The sequence below is a fragment of the Musca domestica genome, unplaced genomic scaffold (assembly GCF_030504385.1).
Source record: "Musca domestica strain aabys unplaced genomic scaffold, Musca_domestica.polishedcontigs.V.1.1 33, whole genome shotgun sequence".
Taxonomy (NCBI): Eukaryota; Metazoa; Arthropoda; class Insecta; order Diptera; family Muscidae; genus Musca; species Musca domestica.
The window spans coordinates 8440735-8461742 of NW_026712312.1; positions in this window are offsets into that span (position 1 = coordinate 8440735).

Consider the following 21008-nt stretch of genomic DNA (forward strand, 5'->3'; position numbering starts at 1 on the left):
ACGATAACTCTCGAATATTATTTTCAAACTTCGGAGATGGACAATATCGGTCAACTCCTTCTGGCACCTCCCACACAAAATATCGACATTTTCAAAAAATAAAAAAAAAAATAACTTTGCAAATACTAATGCATAAGTACTAGGTCAGGTACGAAAATGGACAATATCCGTCCCTCCACAAGGGGTCAAAATTGTGAATAATTATAACTCTCATAAAAAGTCTTCAAAAGAGTGTGCCTTCAAATTACACACATCACAATATTTTTATTGACCCAAGTTCTGGTGTGAAGATGGAATACATCGGTGCACTCCTCCCCCACAAAGAATCAACAATTTGAATATTCCTGAAGCCTATAAAACCGATTCCATTTGGAATTGGTACATCGCAAGATCTGTTGTTAAGATGGTAGAGATCGGACCATTTCTTCTTGTACCTCCTCAACAAAGTCTTAAAATTTGAATAATCATAAGACTCATAAAATGTGCCCGACTGTCTTCAAATTACACACATCACAATATTTTTATTAACCCAAGATCTGGGGTGAAGATGGGATATATCGGACCACTTCTTCTGGTACCTCCCCCACAAAGGGTAACAATTTTGAATATTCATGAAGCTCAAAAAACACGAAATCAACATCCGATTCCATTCAGACTTGGCCCATCTCAATACTTCCATCAACACAAGATCTGTTAGAAAAATGAACATTTCTTCTGGTACCTCCCCCACATAGGGTTCGAGATTTTGAAAGACAAAACGCTTTAAGAAAGCGAAATATGCATCCAACTCCCTTCAAATTTCACAAATCCGTATATTTTTACTAACGCAAGATCTGCCAACTCCTTCTGGTACCTCACCAACAAAGGTTCACAATTTCCAATATTTATATCTATAATAACTTGCGAAACAAATCATATCAGATTTCTGACTAAGAGAAACTGTCGGAATTTTTTATTTCGCATAAAATTGGATATAAATGTTTGCTTTCCTTCAAATTTTGCACATATCAATGGAATACTTCGGTCCGCTGTAACTGTTACCTCACGCATATTTCCTCATTTTTCAAAAACTGAAAATAAAAATTGCACCATGAGTATCAAATTAAAGTTGTGGAAAAAAAGTAATGACAATGAGATTCTGTCAAAATTATACTTTTCAAAAGTAACATTCTAATCATTTTTAGACCAGTTTTGTAATCATTTTTAGACCAGTGATTGCCATTTGGCACATGAAATGCATTGCATTTCCCATGTTGTGCACAATTTAAATGATTTATTTCCACAATACATTTCCTGTTTCCACATGGCGTGTTGCATCTGCACCCCTATTGAAATTATTTACCCAGAGGGGTTGAATTTTTTATTCTATGTATACTTGTGTGCATTTACTTCCATAGATACATATGGGGGTAAAACAAAGCAGCGGATGTGAATGAAAACACACAAGTTTTACATTGACACACATTTGTTAAAAATTCCTCGAAACAAATGGGAGTTCAGTACCGACGTATTTCGATGGCTTAATAAATTGTAAAGTTTAGGCCAGTGAAAATGGAAACAATTGATCTGCAATGGAATTGCATGCACATTCAGAATTCAAATCCAACCAAAATGCTTAGAGGTCTTGTGGTTGGTTGCATTTGAAAACTTTTACATTATTGCAGTTCTGGAACAGAGCATGGTAAAAATTAAGAAGGTAAAGTCATTTGAAATAAGCATATCCGTCTTTGAATTTTCTGTAATTTGCCTGTCAAATTTTAAAGCGTAGAAAACAGGTTCCGATCTCTAATTTGTGTATTGATATATTTTGACAATGAGATGTTGTCAAGCGTATAATTTACAAATAAAATAGTATCAGTCGGTTTTGTCGTACAGATTGAAAACCCCAGAGCCTTAAGTTATGATTATTCAAACGGTTGACCCTTCCGAAGCAGTTGGCCAATATTGACCAACTCGTATCTGACCTAAAACTGATATAAATACTACAACGTGCCAGATTTGGACTATATCGACTATTTCCTGTACTTTATATGAGATATGTGAACATTTGTGGAAATATGCGTGAGGTAACAGATACAGCGGGCCGAAGTATATCTAATACAGATAAATATATTGGTATGTGCAAATTATGAAGGAAATCAATTATTTATATCAATTTTTATGCGAAATCATAAATTTCGATAAATTATATGTTCATATCAGATTTCTGGTTAAGAGATATATTTAGATATATCAAGTTGTAGAATCGCTGACTTGTTTCGCAAGTTATGGCAGATATAAGTATTGGAAATTGTGACCCTTTGTGGGTGAGGTACCAGAAGGGGTTCACAGATATATATCATCTTCACAATAGATCTTGTGTTAGCAAAAATGTTCGTTAGTATGAAATTTGAAGAGAGTTGGATGCTTATTTCGCTTTCTTTGAGAGTTTTGTTATTCAAAACTTTGACCCTTTGTGGGGGAGGTACTAGAATGAATGGTCCGATTTCTACCATCTTTATAACAGATCTTGTGTTGCTGGAAATATTGATATGTGCCAAGTCTGTGTTGAATCGGATGTTAATTTCGTTTTTTATGAGCTTCATTCATATTCAAAATGTTGACCCTTTGTGGGGGAGGTACCAGAAGGAGTGGAGCGACACATCCTATCTTCGCACCCGAAGATGCGTGTAATTTGACCCTTATATCACATTTTATAAGAGTTATAATTATTCAAAATTTGGACCCTTTGTGGTGAAGGTACTAGATTTGATGCAAATATTAGGATTTGCAAAGTTGCAGCAAAATCGGATTATCCTTTCCCTTTCTGCGCATCAAATTATTTTCTTTGCAAATGTTGACATTTTATGGGGGAGGTACCAGAAATAGTGGGCCGATATTGTCCATCTCCGAGCTCGATCTAAGTTTGACAAGAATATTACGATGTACCAAGTTTGGATCAAAACAGATAAACCCTTCCAGAGTTATCGTGCGACCAGCCAGACAGACGAACGAACGGACATAAAACAGTCTCCTATCTCCGATTTCTGGGTATAAAATGGATTTATAAATATAAATTTTGACAAAAAAATATTGTCAAATAAATAATTTTGAAAAAAAAAATAATGTAAACATATGATTGGATGACTTTACCTTGTGATTAGTGTAGCATGGTAAGAATTTCAAAAATATCCAACATCAGAAATAGCTCTGGTTCTTTTTGTTCAAGGATCTTCATTTCCTGTGCAGTTCAGAGATAATTCCTGTTTACACTTTACTATTCTTGCAACATTTGGAAAGGAAAGCAAAGGTGAAAAATAATTCAGATAGATACGCTTCTCAAATTACCTTATTGAACCACTGTAAGTAGATATTCTATTTTAATATTCTAGTTCCTTGGTTTTCAAACAATAACAGAAAATGTGTTGTGTTAACTATTTTCGCTTATTTACACAAGTTTGAGGAAATGTTTCCTTTATGAAAATATTTAACATTAATTTTTTTCTTTATTTAGTGAAGGCTGGTCATTTTCAATGGCATCGGCAAAAATGTACGTACGTATGTATTAATGTGTGTGTGTGTGCATGTTTGTGTTTTGGTAAACACTCATCGCCTCAGACGTTGTTTGCGGCACGTACCGTATAACAGAATTGTTGTTGATAGAAAACGTTTTTCTTCCAAGACATATTCTCCTTTCCTCTCTCTCTCTCTGAGGCAGTTAGAGGAAATGAGATAGAAACAAACTAGCAGCTGTTCGGTGTATAACAGTAGAAACATAAATAGAGAATATTTCAGTGGAATTGTTTAAAATTTGTTCTTCCAATGCAAATGCCGGAAATTAATCGATATTTGCAATAACTAAATGTTATTTATTAAATAGAATTAACTGGCAATAAAATGTTTTATTTGGGATCGAAAAAAATAATTAAAACTGTTTGTTTTGGGCATTTCCTTGTTATTATCTGCCACCGCCTAATGCCCAGAAACCACCGAATGTTTCATTATTAACATTTTTTTTCATAACCTTTTGTACTGAACAATAACAATATAACGTGCACTTTTATTAATATTTTTGTTCCTTTGATTTTAGCTGCATAAAATGTACCAGTATTTACGTATATGTTAAAAGATGACTTCGAGAATTTTCCAAGCATCCTCCCACATTGGGCGTTATTGATTTATTTTCTAAAGGATAATTGGGGAAGGTGCATTCGCAGTATACAGATGCATATAACCGGCAACGCTCTCATCTGCTTGATGACCTAAATCCTTTGGAACACACACATTTACAACTAGGATATACACACATATGTTTTTAAGGGTAACTGGTTTTGTAGAAAATTCCAGAAATTGAGAGGAAATAAAAATGATTGCTCAGAGTTAACTTTGGAATAATTCTCGAAGAATCTACATGCACATAGAGATATACAAATATGCACATGCACATAATGTACAAAGGTAGTACAAATTATTCTGGAACAAATTAATGTCTACTTATGAATTTATGAATAAATAAATGTTGTGACGGCCCCTCTATCGCTGCCAAGTTACGGAATTTTGGGGGTAACGGCAAAAGGTTAGGGAATCCTGCCATTAGTCTGCTAAAATATGTATTACCATGTGGCAATTTGGAAAGAAATGCAGAAATTAAGAAGGTAACATTATGCAATCAAATGTTTTTTTTTTTTAATTATTCGTTTGACAACATCACTCAGAGATGGGAACCCGTGCAAATTTCACAAGATGCTTTTTTGAGTGAGGTCTTTTTTAAATGACAACGGAGTGGATGGGTATTTTATGACTATACCGTATTATCATGAGTAAAAAGGAATTACAGAAAATGCAGAGATGGATATGCTGACTTTACCTTCATAATTCTACCATGGATACTCCATTCAAATTCTGTGAGATTCCTAATTTTTTTTATAATTTTTAAAATTTCAAATTCAAATAGAGAAGTAAACGAGATAGACACATAGTTACTCTTAAGGATGCTTATAGAATCATTTTCTGAGTTGATTTATGGATGTCCGTCTGTCCATTTTGCATAAATTATTTTTTGTCCCCCAAGGACGAACCCTATATTTAGATATCGCTACCATTTATATTTTTGTCCGATTTGTCTTGTATTTTGCACCAAATGTGTAATATTATCCCAAATAGCATGGAATTAGAAATTCTTTACTAGGTTTTAAATAAAATTTATTGTACTATTTATTTATCGGAACACAGCCAATGTAGATGTTGTATTTTGTGCCGTTGCGCCATCTGTTGCTCACTAGTATCCATTAGTGTGCAGCATTACCATGTATTTCTCAACCGTTTGGTTGGTAAGTGTTATACACATTACAGTATTGCCATCATACTGATGTCAATGCTAGCGGAGACAAAGATATGATGTGCATTCTCACTTCTACACAATAGATGGCCCCAATTTTAATGCAACATTGATATGGTTTGATTTTTATACCCTTCACCATTCTATCGAGGGTATATTACTTTGTCATTCCGTTTGTAACTCCTCGAAATATTCATAATAGACATAATAGTTCTTTAATGGGCCATATCGGTCCACGTTTTCTTATAGCCCCCATATAACGGTACCTCCCGATATTCGGGATTTTTTACCGGAATTATTTAAAATTTCATATTTGAAGTTCGTAATGGAGACTACAGCCTATGACAAAAATGTTTGTATGCAGGTTCAGATCTTCGTAGAGCCACTATATAACGGTACCTTCCGATATTCGGTATTTTCATGATTTTAGCGACATTATTTATCGGAATTATTTCAAATTTCGTATTTGAAGTTCGTAATGGGTGCTACAGCCTATGACACAAATTTTTCGAATGCAGGTCCACGTCTTCGTATAGTCCACATGTATTTTCGAATTTTTTGTTTTTAATTTTCAAGTTCCGTTCAAATGGTGGAGGGTATTAGCTGTAGCTGCTTTTTACTTGTTTGAATTTAATTTATATAATGGAATTTAATAATTTGAATTTAAGTTTTTAATGAATGGACCGATATATTCCAATTTCACATCAGACCTTAGCTTTATTAATATATTGTGATGTGTGTACTTTGAAGAGAATCGGATTCTTATTTCGGATTTTATGACCGTTTGATTATTTGTACCAGCTAGCCAGACGGACGGACGGACGTCGCTAGATCGACTCCAAATGTCCTGAAATAGATTTGGTCCAAAAAGACCTAGGGTCTAAAACCGTTATTTCGATGAGGCACATTTTGGCCGTATCAAATGATATATACCCTCTCTGTCCATACGGATGAGGGTATAATATATATATTTAAACAGAGGGATGAACAAAACCAACAAATCTTGCAATTGTAGGCCGATCAAGAATTTTGGCCTACACTGAAGATACGATTTCATGTCTGCAACTACGATCTCTTCTGTGCGAAGCATATATATAAAAACATTTATTTATTGTCCAAACTCTATAAGTGGTTTACCTCATAATGAGGTGTTCTAATCCCTCATTTATATCAATTATAGGTAATAATTTAAAAATTGTTTAGTACGAAAATAGTATAAATATTTTTAACGTCTCTCCCGTTCTTCCAATGTTTATTGTTTATTGTAATCAAAAAATGAGTTCAATAGAATAACTATTTTTTGAGTTTCCAAAAAGAAAACCAATATTTTTGGTTATTTTTCTTCGAGCGTACTTAGTCTGGGTGCAATTTCATAGTATGTGTGTCTGTGTGTGTTTGTATTCATGTGAGTGTGTGTATGTTTGTTCTACCTTAAGGTATTTGAACTTTTGGCCGCATTTGATTTTGCAATAAATTGATGCAAAGACAATCAGATGAGAGATAAAGAGAGCGTTGCTTAATGCTCTCACACAAAAGAAATGCTCTTAACGTCTGTTCGAGGACGAAAGAGAAAACAACAACTACATACGCCTCATATGAATATTTTGCAAATAAACACATATGTACACACACACACACACAGCAACAATTTAATTTTCATACCATGCAAGGATATGTTGGTGGATTCAATTCAAGCAAGAAGTTGCAAATATTACAACACCGAAAGGAAAATCGCCATAAAATGTTACTTCACATCAAGTTATTTGGATGCTTTTAGGAAAATAACAACAACAACAAGAACAAATTGTCTTTATGGATATTGCTCCCACGGAACTAACTCCAATATTGTGCCAACACACGCACACACACAGTTAGCCGCTCGTAGCTGGGACGTTAATGGATATTGGAGGCATACATTTGAATGGACAGGAAGAGAAGAGCAATTAACATTAGGCCTAGACATGGAAGGACATCAAAATTATGAACGGCAAATAAAAAAGGATTTCCAAAAGGAAATTCAAAGGGAAATTAGATTTTATTTTAATTTCTGTGAAATAAACAAATTGAGGACGTTAGGAGAGAGAGATATGCATTTTGTCGGAAACCATTACCATGAAGCGTGTAACTAACTGATTTAGGTCTGGCCTGGCCTGGCCTGGCCAGTACAATGTTTCCAGGCTAGCAGTTGTAATTGAGCAAACATTGCTACAGTTGTAGCTCTGGTATTGATGTATAAGTGTGTGAGTGTTGTTATTTACTTTTGAAGGCCTTTTTACAAAAAGAAAGCTGTTACTTTTACATCGATTACATACATGTGTGTGTGTGTGTGTGTGGTAGTGTGTTTAAAATGAAAACTACAACAACTTAAAAAAGGTACCAAGTTAATGCTATATTTTATATCCACAGACACAATCAGACACACATACACACATACTTTTCTGCCATCAGCTGACTTACAAACTTTCGCAGCAGTCCAACGAGTGCATGGCACCGAGGACATACATCTTTTTCTATACTTTCGTGCATTCATATCTCTGTTGGTGTGAGTGTATGCATGTGTGTATAGGGAGCAAGGACACCAGCAGATGGGAGTGTAATATGATAATGTGGGGAATTTCGAATTAAGAAATCTATCTGAAAGGTTGAAAGCAGAAGAAGAAATTAACTCTAGGAACTGAATTGTATACCCTAATCTATATGGCTATAGAGGTTATATATCGTTTGATATGGCCAAAATGTGCCTAGTCTAAACATATGCTCATAAAAATGTTGGGATTTGAAAAGTTCAAAATAAATTGGACACCTATACATATGCCATATGCGAAGTTTAAAAAAAATTGATATGTCTCGCATATAATGAGACATATCAATTTTTATTAAACTGTGGTCGGTAGAAGCATACTCCCTATGCTTCACTTCTCAATTTTCTCAAAATTTTAAACATTTGTGCAGGAGATACCAGAAATAGTCAACTAATTTCTTAATTTTCCCATCTGACTCAAGGCTAATTTAAATATTAAGATATGTAAGGTTTGGACGAAATCGGATACACTTGGTGTTTTATAACGTAAATTATTTTCTTTTAAAACTTTGATCTTTTGTTTGCGATGTGCCGAAAAAGTGTGCGAGTTTCCCCTCTGCAAACTGCAGGATTCGAAAATGATGGAAAATTACGAACTAGATCGAGATGATCAGAAACTGATTTGGCATAAAGAGACCCAATTCGATGTCGAAATAAAAAAAATATTTAAAAATAAAATATCTCATATTGAGCGAAGGGAGATTCCGATATAGTTCAATCTTGACATAAGCTTGGGAACGCGCTCTGTTTTATCCTTGATTTAGCTCAATTTCCTCCATTTCCCTCAGCCATATAGCTATATAGGGCCGAAACGTGCCCTATCAAAATAAAGATTTCAGACCCTTTGGATCAGGACATTTGGACTCGATCTAAGGGTGTCCGTTCGTCCATCTGTCGGGTTTCGGGTTAATTGGGCACCAAATGGCCAATATCAGTCCAAATAACCTCAATTTTTGCACATATGACCCAAATCTGTGTAGAAATAAGTATGTTTGATGTTTGATACCAGATATCAGATACAGCCCAGAAATACCTCTGCCAAATTGTATCAAGATCGGTTCAGATTTGGATATAGCTCCCATATATATCTTCCACCGATTTCGGGTTAATTATGCACCATATGACCAATATCTGTCGAAAAGTCCTGAATTTTGGTACAACCAACAGAATTCAGTCTAGAAGCAAGTAGATCGAATTCGGAGAAAATCGGTTCAGATATAGTTATAGCTCCCATATATATGTTCATCTGCAAGAATGCTGTTTGATATTAGATACAGCCCAGAAATACCTCTGTCAAATTTAGATTTGGATATAGCTCCCATATATATCTTTAACCGATATAGGGTTAATTGTACACCAAATGGTCAATATCTGTCCAAATGATCTGAATTTAGGAACATCCGACCAAATTCAGTCTAGAAGCAAGTACACCAAATTTGGTGAAAATCGGATCAGATATAGCTATAGCTCCCATATATATGTTCCATTCGTAATATGCAATCGACAACAATGATATTTGGTGTCAGATATCTTATAGAGCTCAGAAATAGCTTTGCCAAATTTTATCGAGATCGGCTCAGATTTGGATATAGCTCCTATATATCCTTAATCTGATTTCAGGTTTATTGTGCAAATAATGGCTAATATCAGCCCAAATGGAGTGAATTTCGGGACGTACATTTCCATTTTGCGGAACTCGACTCCGATATATATTTTTTTAAATATAATCCTTCTCGAAGTGATATCATGCACGCTATATAAATTAAAATGTCTCCGTCAAATTTAGTGAAAATCGATTCAGAATTGGATATGCCTCCCATATATTCGTTCCCTCTGAAACCAAATTGTAACTGCTCTAAAGCCAAAGGTTGATAGGAGGTATGATCTACTTCAAAAAAATTATTTTGATATGCTAGCTTTACTAAAAATGCATAGTGGTATAGGGTATTATAAAGTGGGCCCCGACCGACTTTTGGCTTTTCCTTTCTTTTTTTTGTATATTTTTTTTGCAAAATCCAAAAATATCTTTATCGGATTTGGCATAGAAGTAAGCGTGACGAATTTTGTTGAAAATCAATTTAGATATAGCCAATTTAGATATTTGCCGATTTGAGTATTAGGTAACCTTAAAGTCGAATTATACCCTTATATATGATATACGAGTCATCATATAACCCCTTGAAATGAATGTTCTGGCTATTTCGTTGTCGCTTGCAATTCAAATTTCTGCTTCTTCCGGTAGCTAAAAATGTGCTCTGAAATTGGGATGGTGTATAAAAAGCTTCCTAATAATTGGTACTGTTATAGCTATAGCCTTTGTTAGCCCTTCTTTTCCCAATATTTTTCGTTCCCTATAATGAATACTCGCCTTGGTCCTTGCACTCATTTCCTTTGTTTATAAAAGCCCTTAAATAAAGACATTTTATAGATATAAAAATCTATGTTTCTCGCATGCATTTCTTTCCATATTTCCGTTTTTATTGCCGTTTATTCGCAATTTAATTTCCCACAATTTCCCTTACAATAAATGTTGTTTTATTCCTTAATATTTTCGAAAACTTCCTGATTTTTATCGAATCTGAAGAAAAAAACTTCTGATTATGGCATTTGTCTGTTATGCCGCACTAACATGACATATATCTCCGTTTTTATTACAACAACCATATCACCCTCGAATTTCGAAGCATTTCCTTTGGAACTCACCTTCCGCTTTGGTTTTGGCTTTTTCCCCATCCGCTTGGCACTTGTTTGCCATCGTGATGGCTCCAATGCAAACGGCAAAGAGTAAACGACAAAACACAAATGAAACTAGAGAGAGAGAGAGAGTAAAGGACCTACATTCCTGTTTTGATTTTCATGTGTGAAATGAGAAACAAGGCAAAATACTCTCTTTCAAAGGGAAACTAGCCTTGCAACGGAGAATGTCTGGTGTTTGGCTGTTGTTTGTTGGCAAAGGACCACAGCCGCGTACATTAGCCTCAGACAAATGGCTTGTCGTTGGCGCTTCAGTATTGCTTGGCACGCGGAACCGTTCACAACACATTTTCGCCTAGAGGACAAATGAACAGGATAACGTTTATACACTGCTGTTGTTGTTGTGGTTATTTTTATTTGTAAAAGAGAGCAAAATACCATTGATTTGGGAGTAATGTAACGGTTATTGGATATTTGAAATTACCTTCAAATTTGAAATTAAAAAAAACAAAACAAAAAATATAATAAAACGGATGTTACCTTTTAGATATCTTCATAAAAGTGAAAACTATATTTGTAATAGATTTGTGTGTTTTTGAAAAAGTGAAGTCTGTTGTGATTTTATTTAAAACAAACAAACAAACCAAAAAAAAAAGAGCAAAGCAAACGGAACGAAGGAAGTGAAAAATTGATTGCCTTTCCATTTGGCCTCCAGTGGATTATTATGTAAATATCGTTCGTTCGTTAGTTGGTCGTCTATAACGGTAAAATGCACGAAATAGCCAAATGCAATTTGAAAACTTGATTGTATTATTAAATCAATTTATGTTGTTGTTGTTGATGTTGGTGTTGTGGCTGTGAAAATTATTCGAATTATGGAATTAAAAGAGTGGCCAGTCAGTCATGTCACGAGATGTTGTAAATAACCCCAGATTATTGGGTTAAAATTAATAACCTGTGTGTGTGGGGTTCGTATTGAAATGTTCGTGTCCGATCCAAGTTGTGTGGTTGTGGGAAGAAGAAAGAAGGAGGAGAAGAAGAAGTTACTGCAGTTTTTTGTTGCTATTTAAGACGTGTGTTAACTGAAGAGAAACAAAAAAGTAGCTGTTGCAAACTTTGAAAAGAAGTAAAAAAAGAAACTAAAAAAAAAAACGGGAACACTTGTATGACATATCCCTCAGCTGTTGACCCAAAAGGAAACATACAATACACACACACATATATTCGTATGTATGTTTATGTTGCATATACATATGTGTATGTGTGAGTGGTTGAAGTACCGAATGTGGAACAGAATGTAATGTATGCTTTATTATTTAAATCTTGATAAATGCAAATGCCATATATCTCCATCTCTAATTTGTTGTACATTGCTAAGAGCGGAAGAAGAGATTCTCTTTTATATCAAAGGAAATTCTGGTTTTGTATGTAAGCAGGTTTAATCCAGCCTTTGAGTAATGGTAACATCTGATGTAATTACTTGGTGGCCATTATCTATTTACTTTTCACCATATATAGGATATAATTGTTATAATAATTTAAAAATTCATTGAACTTGTTATGTATCATTTAGAGTATATTTTGTAGTTACTTGGATTTTTAAGGTCTTAAATAACAAAAAATTTTGACTGGCCTGGCAAATCGGGTACTTTATTTTGGAGCACCAGCTAGACAGAAGAGCAAAAACTCCATATTTTCCAAAAAAAAAAAAATTGTATTTGAAAACAAGTCAGAACGTATCAGTCGGGATTGTGACTTTGATGCGGTTGACTATTTAAAATGTTGACCCTGTATGGTCATTGTCTGACCTAAGTTTTGTATAAATCTTACGATTTGCTAGGTTTGGTTTCCTACAATTTTTTGGAGATAAGTACATATTTTTTTGTATATGTTAAAATATTTAGATCGGTCCACGATATGTTTCAAATTTCGTATTTGATGTTTCTAATAGGTACTACAGCCTGTGACAGAAAATTGTCTATACAGGTCTTCGTATAGCCCCGATATAACGGTACCTCCCCATATTCGGTATTTTGATGATTTTAGCTACATTACCGGATTTTTTCCAGTTTCGTATTTGAATATTTTAATGGCGTATGACAAAAGTTGCATATGCAGGTCCACGTCCTCGTTTAGACCCTAATATAACGGCTATATTTGGCATTTTTAAGATTTTAACAGAATTTTTAACGGATTTTATTTACTTTTTGAAAATTTCCAAATTTTTTCCAATTGGTGTAGGGTATTCAAAGTTCGGCCCGGCCGAACTTACTGCTTTTTTACTTCCTATGTTCAGTTTGTCACACATTTTAAATGAAAACTTTCTGCATAGGCTATAATTTTCAAACTTTCAAAGTTTTCTATATTTTCAAGCCTTTTCCTTTTTTGAAGCGAGAAATAAAAGGAATAGTTTAACCTTGTACACCAAAAAGTCTTCATAATCTCTTATTTTGAATTCTACTGAGGAGGATATTAGTAAAACCATTTCACCATAAACCCACATTAATTTTTTCTGCCTATATAAACCATAGAAACGAACAGTGACCTCAATATAAAATTTTTTTCATCCACAATATAATCTACATCTTTCCATCTGAGACAGCAACAGTGTTTAAAAATTAATACAATTTTGTACTTTTCGAACAATTATAGTACGCATTTACATATCTATCTCAACAACAGATACCAACTGAGATCTCAATATAAAATTTCGGGATTGTAGCCCTATTTCTTTACCTAATACACAATTTGTACCACTTGGTACTTTTCGTACAATTATAGTACACATTTCTAAAAACACATTCATATCTTAATCACAGACACCAATAATTTTTGTATATCAGCTGTATTGCTTCATCCCATATCAAATTTTTTTGTACAATTATTGTAAACATTTCCAAAATCACCTCCATACCTCAATTAAAGATACCAACATAGAACTTCTTATCAAATTTGACGATTCCAGACCTATCTCTTCATCCAATACCAAATTTAGAATCCTTGAGTACTTTTCATACAAATATAGGACCATTTTCAAGCCATCGCCGAATCTCAAACACTGATACAAACACTAATCTATTTATCAAATTCAAGAGTTTTTTGTCTATTCCTTCATCCAATACCAAATGTAGTACCATTCAATACTTCTCGTACAATTATAGTATACATTTCCGAAACCAACTTCATATGTCTAGGCTACACATGAACTGTGACACTAATACTAAATTTCAGTTTGAAGCAGTATCTGTTCACATATTACTAAATTGTACTAAATATAGTCCAATTATTACTTTTGGTGCTTTTGTACTTTTCTTTGTCACAAACCACCAAAGTTTCATCCCCTCATTCTAAACCAAACTGTTCCAAACTTGTTGTCAATAAAAAAGCGAGGGCAGCTCATTTTTAAATTATTAATATCGGTCCATAGTTCATTCGATTGCATAGTTATGGTGCACGTACTATCTTATATCTCCCTATTTTTTTTTTAATCTGGTAAAAATCCTCCATAAAGCCCTTTTAATTAAAGATTTTACCTAAGTAAGTTTTACAAGCTGACATACTCAAAACGTCTCCATTAATAGTGTCATGAAAGGTTTTCTTGTAAGAGTCCTTATGAGAGTGTTTCTGTTTCTGTAAACAAAGTGTCAATCTTTCCTATACAAGAATTGTCAAACGAATTGACTGAATGTTGATGGCAAAACTCGCGCCAATCATTTCCTACATTCCGACAATCTAGTGTTCGTCTTAAGCACCCATAAAGTAACAAAAAAATAGAAAATGAATTGTCAAGGAGTAAACATTCAGGCGGCGTTGAGTTGTCATTTAACAAGACGCCGCTGGTTGTGATGCCTCAGGGTGCCACTCTGTCTGCTGATGAGATATGAACTATTTTCCCACGTGCTCATTCCACTAGCACGCCTCGACACAGCTCCTGGTTGAGTAAAACAACAGCCAGCATCCGCCAAACAATTTTGACTTTTCTGTTGTTGCTTTTGTCGTCGCCGGCCATTTACTGTACAAAGTAAACGGGAATATTTATAGCATTAAGGTGGCTAAGCTCAGTAAATTATATTCCTTTATGGCTGTTTTGAAAAAAGTTTTCAAAAAATTCAAATGGAGACAACATAGATACGTTTGAATTTAAACGAACGAAAGGAATAAAAGGACGACAAAGAAAACTTTCATATGAACATAGAAAATCGATTTGAGTTAATTTTAAAGTACAAATCAGAGCGCAAATTTGCTCGTTTTCACTCGTGAGGGAAACTTGCTCGCGAGCGGTATTGTACAAAGAGTGGGAATTTTATATGGAGTTCACTCTACACTCTTTTGTTTTGTGTGGGAACACTTTTAGAGCGATTTTTCAAAATGGAGTGACTAGGCCTCCATTTTGAAAAATCGCTCTAAAAGTGAAATTGAGGGAAACATAATTTGTTTTCTGATTTGGGTTTTAGATGTGGCTGGAAGAGAGGGGAAAAGGGGTGTGTGATCGTGTAGAGAAAAAAATACAAGAACGTCATGACGAAAGCGTTTTTGAACAAACTTTTTTCCCACTCTAAAATGAATAAAAAAATTAATTAAAAAAATCGCTTGCCTTTATTTGAGCAAAAACGAAAAATATATCCTTTTTCGTTTTGTTTTTTTTTACTTCCATAAGTACTCCCGCTTGACTTCGAGCAAGTTTCACTATTTACTGAAAATTGAGCGAGTTTTTCGGAGGTCTGGTACAAATGTACATTCCTATGTGGATTTAAAACAAGTAAAATAGTATCAGTCGATTTTGTCGACTGAGGTATACCCCTAGCTTTGAGTTTTGATTATTCTAAATGTTGACCCTTTATGGGGGTTTTATAGGGGTCCAAAATTTGACCCCTTGAGGGGGGAGGTACCAAAAGTAATGGTCCGATATTTATCATTCTTATGACAGAGCTTGTATAGATGGAAATTGAGATTTGCCAAGTCTGGATGGAATCGGATGTAAATTTCACATTTTGTGAGCTTCATGGATATTCAAAATGTTGACCCTTTGTGGGGGAGTAACCAAGAGGAGTGGACCGATATATTCCATAGACACACCAGACATTGGATTAATAAAAATATTGTAATGTGTGTAATATGAAGACAATTGGAATCTTACATCACATCTTATAAAAGTTATAATTATTCAAAATTAGGAGCCTTTGTGGGGGAGGTACATGATGCAGTGAACCAATATTGTCAATTTTCGCACATGACCTTGCACTGATGTAGATATTAGTATTCCCAAAGTTGGACAAAATCGGATTGTCCTTTCTCTTTCTGTGCAAGAAAATGTTTTTTTCGAAAATTTGTACTAAGTTTGGACCAAATCGGATACTCCCTTCGAGACATCACTAGATCGACTCCAAATGTCCTGAAACGGATTTGGTTCAAAGGGACCTATGGTCTAAGAACGTTATTTCGATGAGGCGCGTTTTGGCCGTATCAAATGATATGTATACCCTCTCTAGCCATATGGCTGAGGGTATTAAAATCGAATCCGTTAAATATTCTGTTAAAATCTTAAAAAATTATGAAGTTACCGTTATGGTACCCAGGCTGTGGTACCCATTACGAAGTGAAAATACGAAATTTGAAACAGTTCCTTAGAATAATGTAGCTACAATCAGCAAAATACCGAATATAAGGAATTAACGTTATATGGGGGCTATACGATGACTTTGACTTGCAAAGGCAATTTGCTGTCATAGGCTGCAGTACCCATTACAAACTTCAAATATGAAATTTAAAACAGATCCGGTGAGTAATGCCGCTAAAATCATAAAAAATACCGAAGATAGAGAGGGGTTTTAACTAAACGTGGACTGATATAGCCCATTTTCAATACCAAACGTCCTGTAGATGAAACACACAATTGAGTAAAATTTTATCAACCTACTTGAATTCGTTTGTTAACTATAGTGATTTCCACAGACGGGCAGACAGACTGATCAAGAAGGTCTAAAATGTATATTTCAAGGTGTTACAAACGGAATGACAAACTTAATATACCCTCCATATAAAATGACCCGCCTTAATGCTACTACATATACATGACAAATCCACACTCCCGAAAAAAGAGTCTCAAAAACGGTTTCGCTAAAGAGAGATATGATTCACCAGCAGCTATTGTCTTTGTCATTATGACAACAAAACATTGTTTTGTTGTAATTATTGTCTGTGACATGTGTAATGTGAGGTTATTTCGTGATATGGTTAGAAAAAGTCAATCGGGAATGCCAACCGTTTATCCATCTATTCGCACATATGGACTCTTGCTCCTCCCGTTCCCCCCTTCATCAATGGCGTCAATTCACGCCATTAACGTTAAACTTTTTTTATTGGTTCAATGCGAGTCTATAACTGTGAGCCGTGATTGTTTTTCTTTTTTCCTCCGTCCTCTCAGCGACAATCAAAGACCATAAAGTGGCTGTTCGATTGACTTTGTCAGTCAATTTCGTGGTTGGCAATAAAACACAACGAGCTAGGAACAATGACAAAGAATGGAATCGATCAAAGGAATAAACGGTTCGGATGAATGGATGGATGAATGGAGGGGGCGAAGGATAAATCCATGGCCATAGAGATAACGCTATGGCAAAAATATAAATGGATAAATAAAGAATTGATGGTTTGGTTTTTTGTCGTTGCACAGCTGGTTTTATTATTAGCTCAAGCTGGTTAATGAGGCTGCAGGGGGTGGGCACAGTCGCGCTTTTTTATGTGCATATCTATGGCATGATGATGATGAGGATGGGTCAAAGGTTACAAACTTGATGTGTGTGTGGCTTGCAGTGCAGTAACAGACATACAAACAAGACTATCATTGGATGACAACAACAGCGATTCAGGGACACTTATCACTGCTTCATTTTCAGCTTTTTGTCGCTTTGCTCTCCACTCTCTCAATGCACAATGAGTATGTGTGTGTGTGTGAGTATACGTGATGTGATTGTACGGCAAGTTCAGTCGTTTGTTTTTGGTTATATGCATTCCTATTTACACACACACACACACTCCAACACATGTACGCATTTACCTATATGCATGCATACATGTGTGTGTGCGTGTGTGTGTGTGCAAGGTATTGGCCCACTCACACATATGCATATATGCAATGACCTTAACTATAATGTATGAACAAGGTCGCTCCTACAATGATCCGCCCAGGCTTCGGTGTGGTGACCCTCGCACATATATTTTTGTTTTTATGTGCCGTTTGTCACCGAGCAGCGGAGTGCCGGGCCATGGGAGAGTGCGGGGAAGAGTGTCTCAATAGTTTTATGTTATCTTAGGCCAAGAACGACATTCTTTTCCAACTTGTTTTTTAGTGCTTACACGAAGGTCATAATTCCGGAATCGGTATGCACACACACACACACACTCGCTCGCTCACACATCCATGTAGTATATATGTATGCCAATGTCATTGGCCACCTTGAATAGAAATCGAAATGAAAAGTAATTGAAAAAGGTAAAAAAACAAAACTAGAACTTAATAACATAATTTAAATTCGGTGGTGAAAATAAAAATAATAACAAAATATCATGAGAAAATACAAATACATAAGCATTTCACAAATAAATATAGTCATTTAATTTTGAGGTCAAAACTATGTTACCTTTATCATAAAAAATACATAAATTGTAGCCCAGACATTTGGAAACAATTCCTAAAATGTCGAAATATCTGGAATATGATCTTACCACTATAAGGAAATATGTATAGCGGTATTTATGTGTATATCGGTATATATCGGTATTTATCACTTGTTGTGTGTTCAATATTCGGAAATACAGTTTATTTGATTTGAAATGTCACAAACTCGAAGGCTTATGATACTGGGATTATTTTAAAACATGTTTCGGTACAATATATATTTTTAAAATATATATGCGTGAACTATTATTATAGAAAAAATTGAATCAAAGAAATTAAATTAAAGGTCTCGGATAAATTACTTTAAGTTAATGCAGGTTTGAGAATATCCTCAGATTTTATTAGAATAATAGGAACATTTATTGTTATTTTTTTATTACAGTCAATTTGAATAGAAAATTGGGTGAACACTTTTTTTAAAATATTTTAGAAGTAATATCAAGGTGATAAAGGGTTAAATTTTGTATCCTCAGCCTTACGACTTTTCAGAAAATTTGAAGTCTATCTAGCGATGTCCGTCCGTTCGTCTGTCTCGATGGTGCGCACGATAACTCTCGAAGGGAGTTTCCGATTTGATCCAAACTTGGGAAATCGTAATATTATTGTCAAACTTAGATCGAGTTCGGAGCTGGGCAATATCGGTCCACTACTTTTGGTACCGCCGCCACAAAATGTCAACATTTTCAAAGAAAATAATTTACTGCGCACAAAGAGAAAGCATACCCCGATTTTGCTCTAACTTTGCATATCCTAATATTTGCATTAGTGCTAGGTAAGGTGCAAAAATGGACAATATCGGTTCATTCCATCAAGTACCTCCATCACAAAGGGTTAAATTTTTGAATAATTATAAATTTTATAAAATGTGATGTAAGAGTCCGATTATCTTCAAATTACACATATCACAATATTTTTATTAATCCAAGGTCTGGTGTGAAGATGGAATATATCGGTCCACTCCTCTTGATACTTCCCCCACAAAGAGTCAAAATTTTGAATATCCATGAAGATCATAAAACACAAATTAACATCCTATACCATTCAGCCTTGATACATATCAATATTTCTATTAACACTAGATCTGTTATAAAGATGATAGAGATCGGCCTACTTCTTCTACAAAGGGTCAAAGTTTTGAATAACCAAAACGAATATGAAATCCGAAATAAGCATTCGGTTCTCTTCATATTTCACAAATTCAAATATTTGTACTAACACAAGCTCTGTTGTGAAGAGGGGATATATTTTGGGTGTCCTCCTGGTACCTCCCCCACAAATGGTCAAAATTTAGAATATTCAAGAAGCTTCTAAATTGCGAAATTAACATCCGATTCCATTCAGACCATTCCATTTTTAAAGATGGGAGCGATCGGACCATTTCTTCTGGTACCTCCCCCACGTAACATTCAATATTTAAAAAAACGCTCGCATAAAATTCAAGATGAATGTTCGATTTCCTTCAAATTTTGCACATACCAATATTTTTATCTGTATTAGATGAAGTTTGAAAATGGAATACTTCGGTCTACTTAATCTGGTGCCTCACGAACATTTTAAAATTTTCTAAAAATTATCACATATCTCATATAAATTGAAGGAAGTAGTCGATGTAGTCCTAACCTGGTACGTCGCAATATTTATATCATATTTATTTGGGTCTGACACAAAATGGACAAAATTGGCCCAGTCCTTCGGAACATACTCCATAGAGGACCAACATTTTGAATAATCGTAACAGAAATCAAAATATATTTAAAAAATTGAACAATGGCTGGGGGTATACATCTGTATTTGAGAAAAAATATATAAGTCCATGAGACGTCCTTTCAAATATCGAAAGTTTTACTTCAACCCCATTCATAGTTGATAATTTCACTTCCGAATAATATTTTTTTGCAGACAACTTTAAATTATTTAAGATTTAATTTTATTCAAAAATTAAAATGGACATTTGAAAAGATTTTTCTCCAGAAGTGTTTTTTCCAGTTGTATATTTATGGTTCCTGGCAAACATAAATATTTGTAAAATATAGAATTAAAAGAAGTATCACAGCTAAATATCTTCGATTTTAGTTTTATTAACCATAATGCTTTTTATATCTACTCCACAAATTTTACCTAGATAAACAGGATATTAACTCCTTAGCTTAATGTTGCCATTAAGGATCTTTGGAGTGGCAAGGGGTAAGTCTAGAGCAGTAGACACATAATTATTCTAACATCACGGATTTGTGATGAATTGCTTTGTTGCAAATGTTGTTGCAACAAAAAACTACAAATCTTGCTGTGACAGATGTTTTCAACTTCTCACGCTTTGTGACTTTTTTTTTTTGTCAGACTGTCGACTCAATCACAATTTTCACAGCAGGGTGTCAACAACGTGACGAGACACTACTAATGCAAAAAAAAAAAACAACAACGACATCTAATATCATATTGTGAAGGTAAATGTTTTAGACAATGTCAATGCGTGCTGTTTACAGTTCAAAAATTATAAACGTCACAAAAATTGAATTTGTTCTTTGTCGGAAAAAAATCCGTGAACGGACTGGCTGGCTGCCTGGCGGTGCTTGACAATGATAGCGGACGACATATGGAGGCGGCGTATAAGATATTGTACTTTCATTCATGAATGTTGGCAATTTTCGAGATTGTTTGTTTGGTTGGTGTCTTCTTGTTGTTGCTGTTAGTTTTTCCTGAGTTCACTTGTTGGCCTTTGTCTAGAAGAGCAGGCAGAG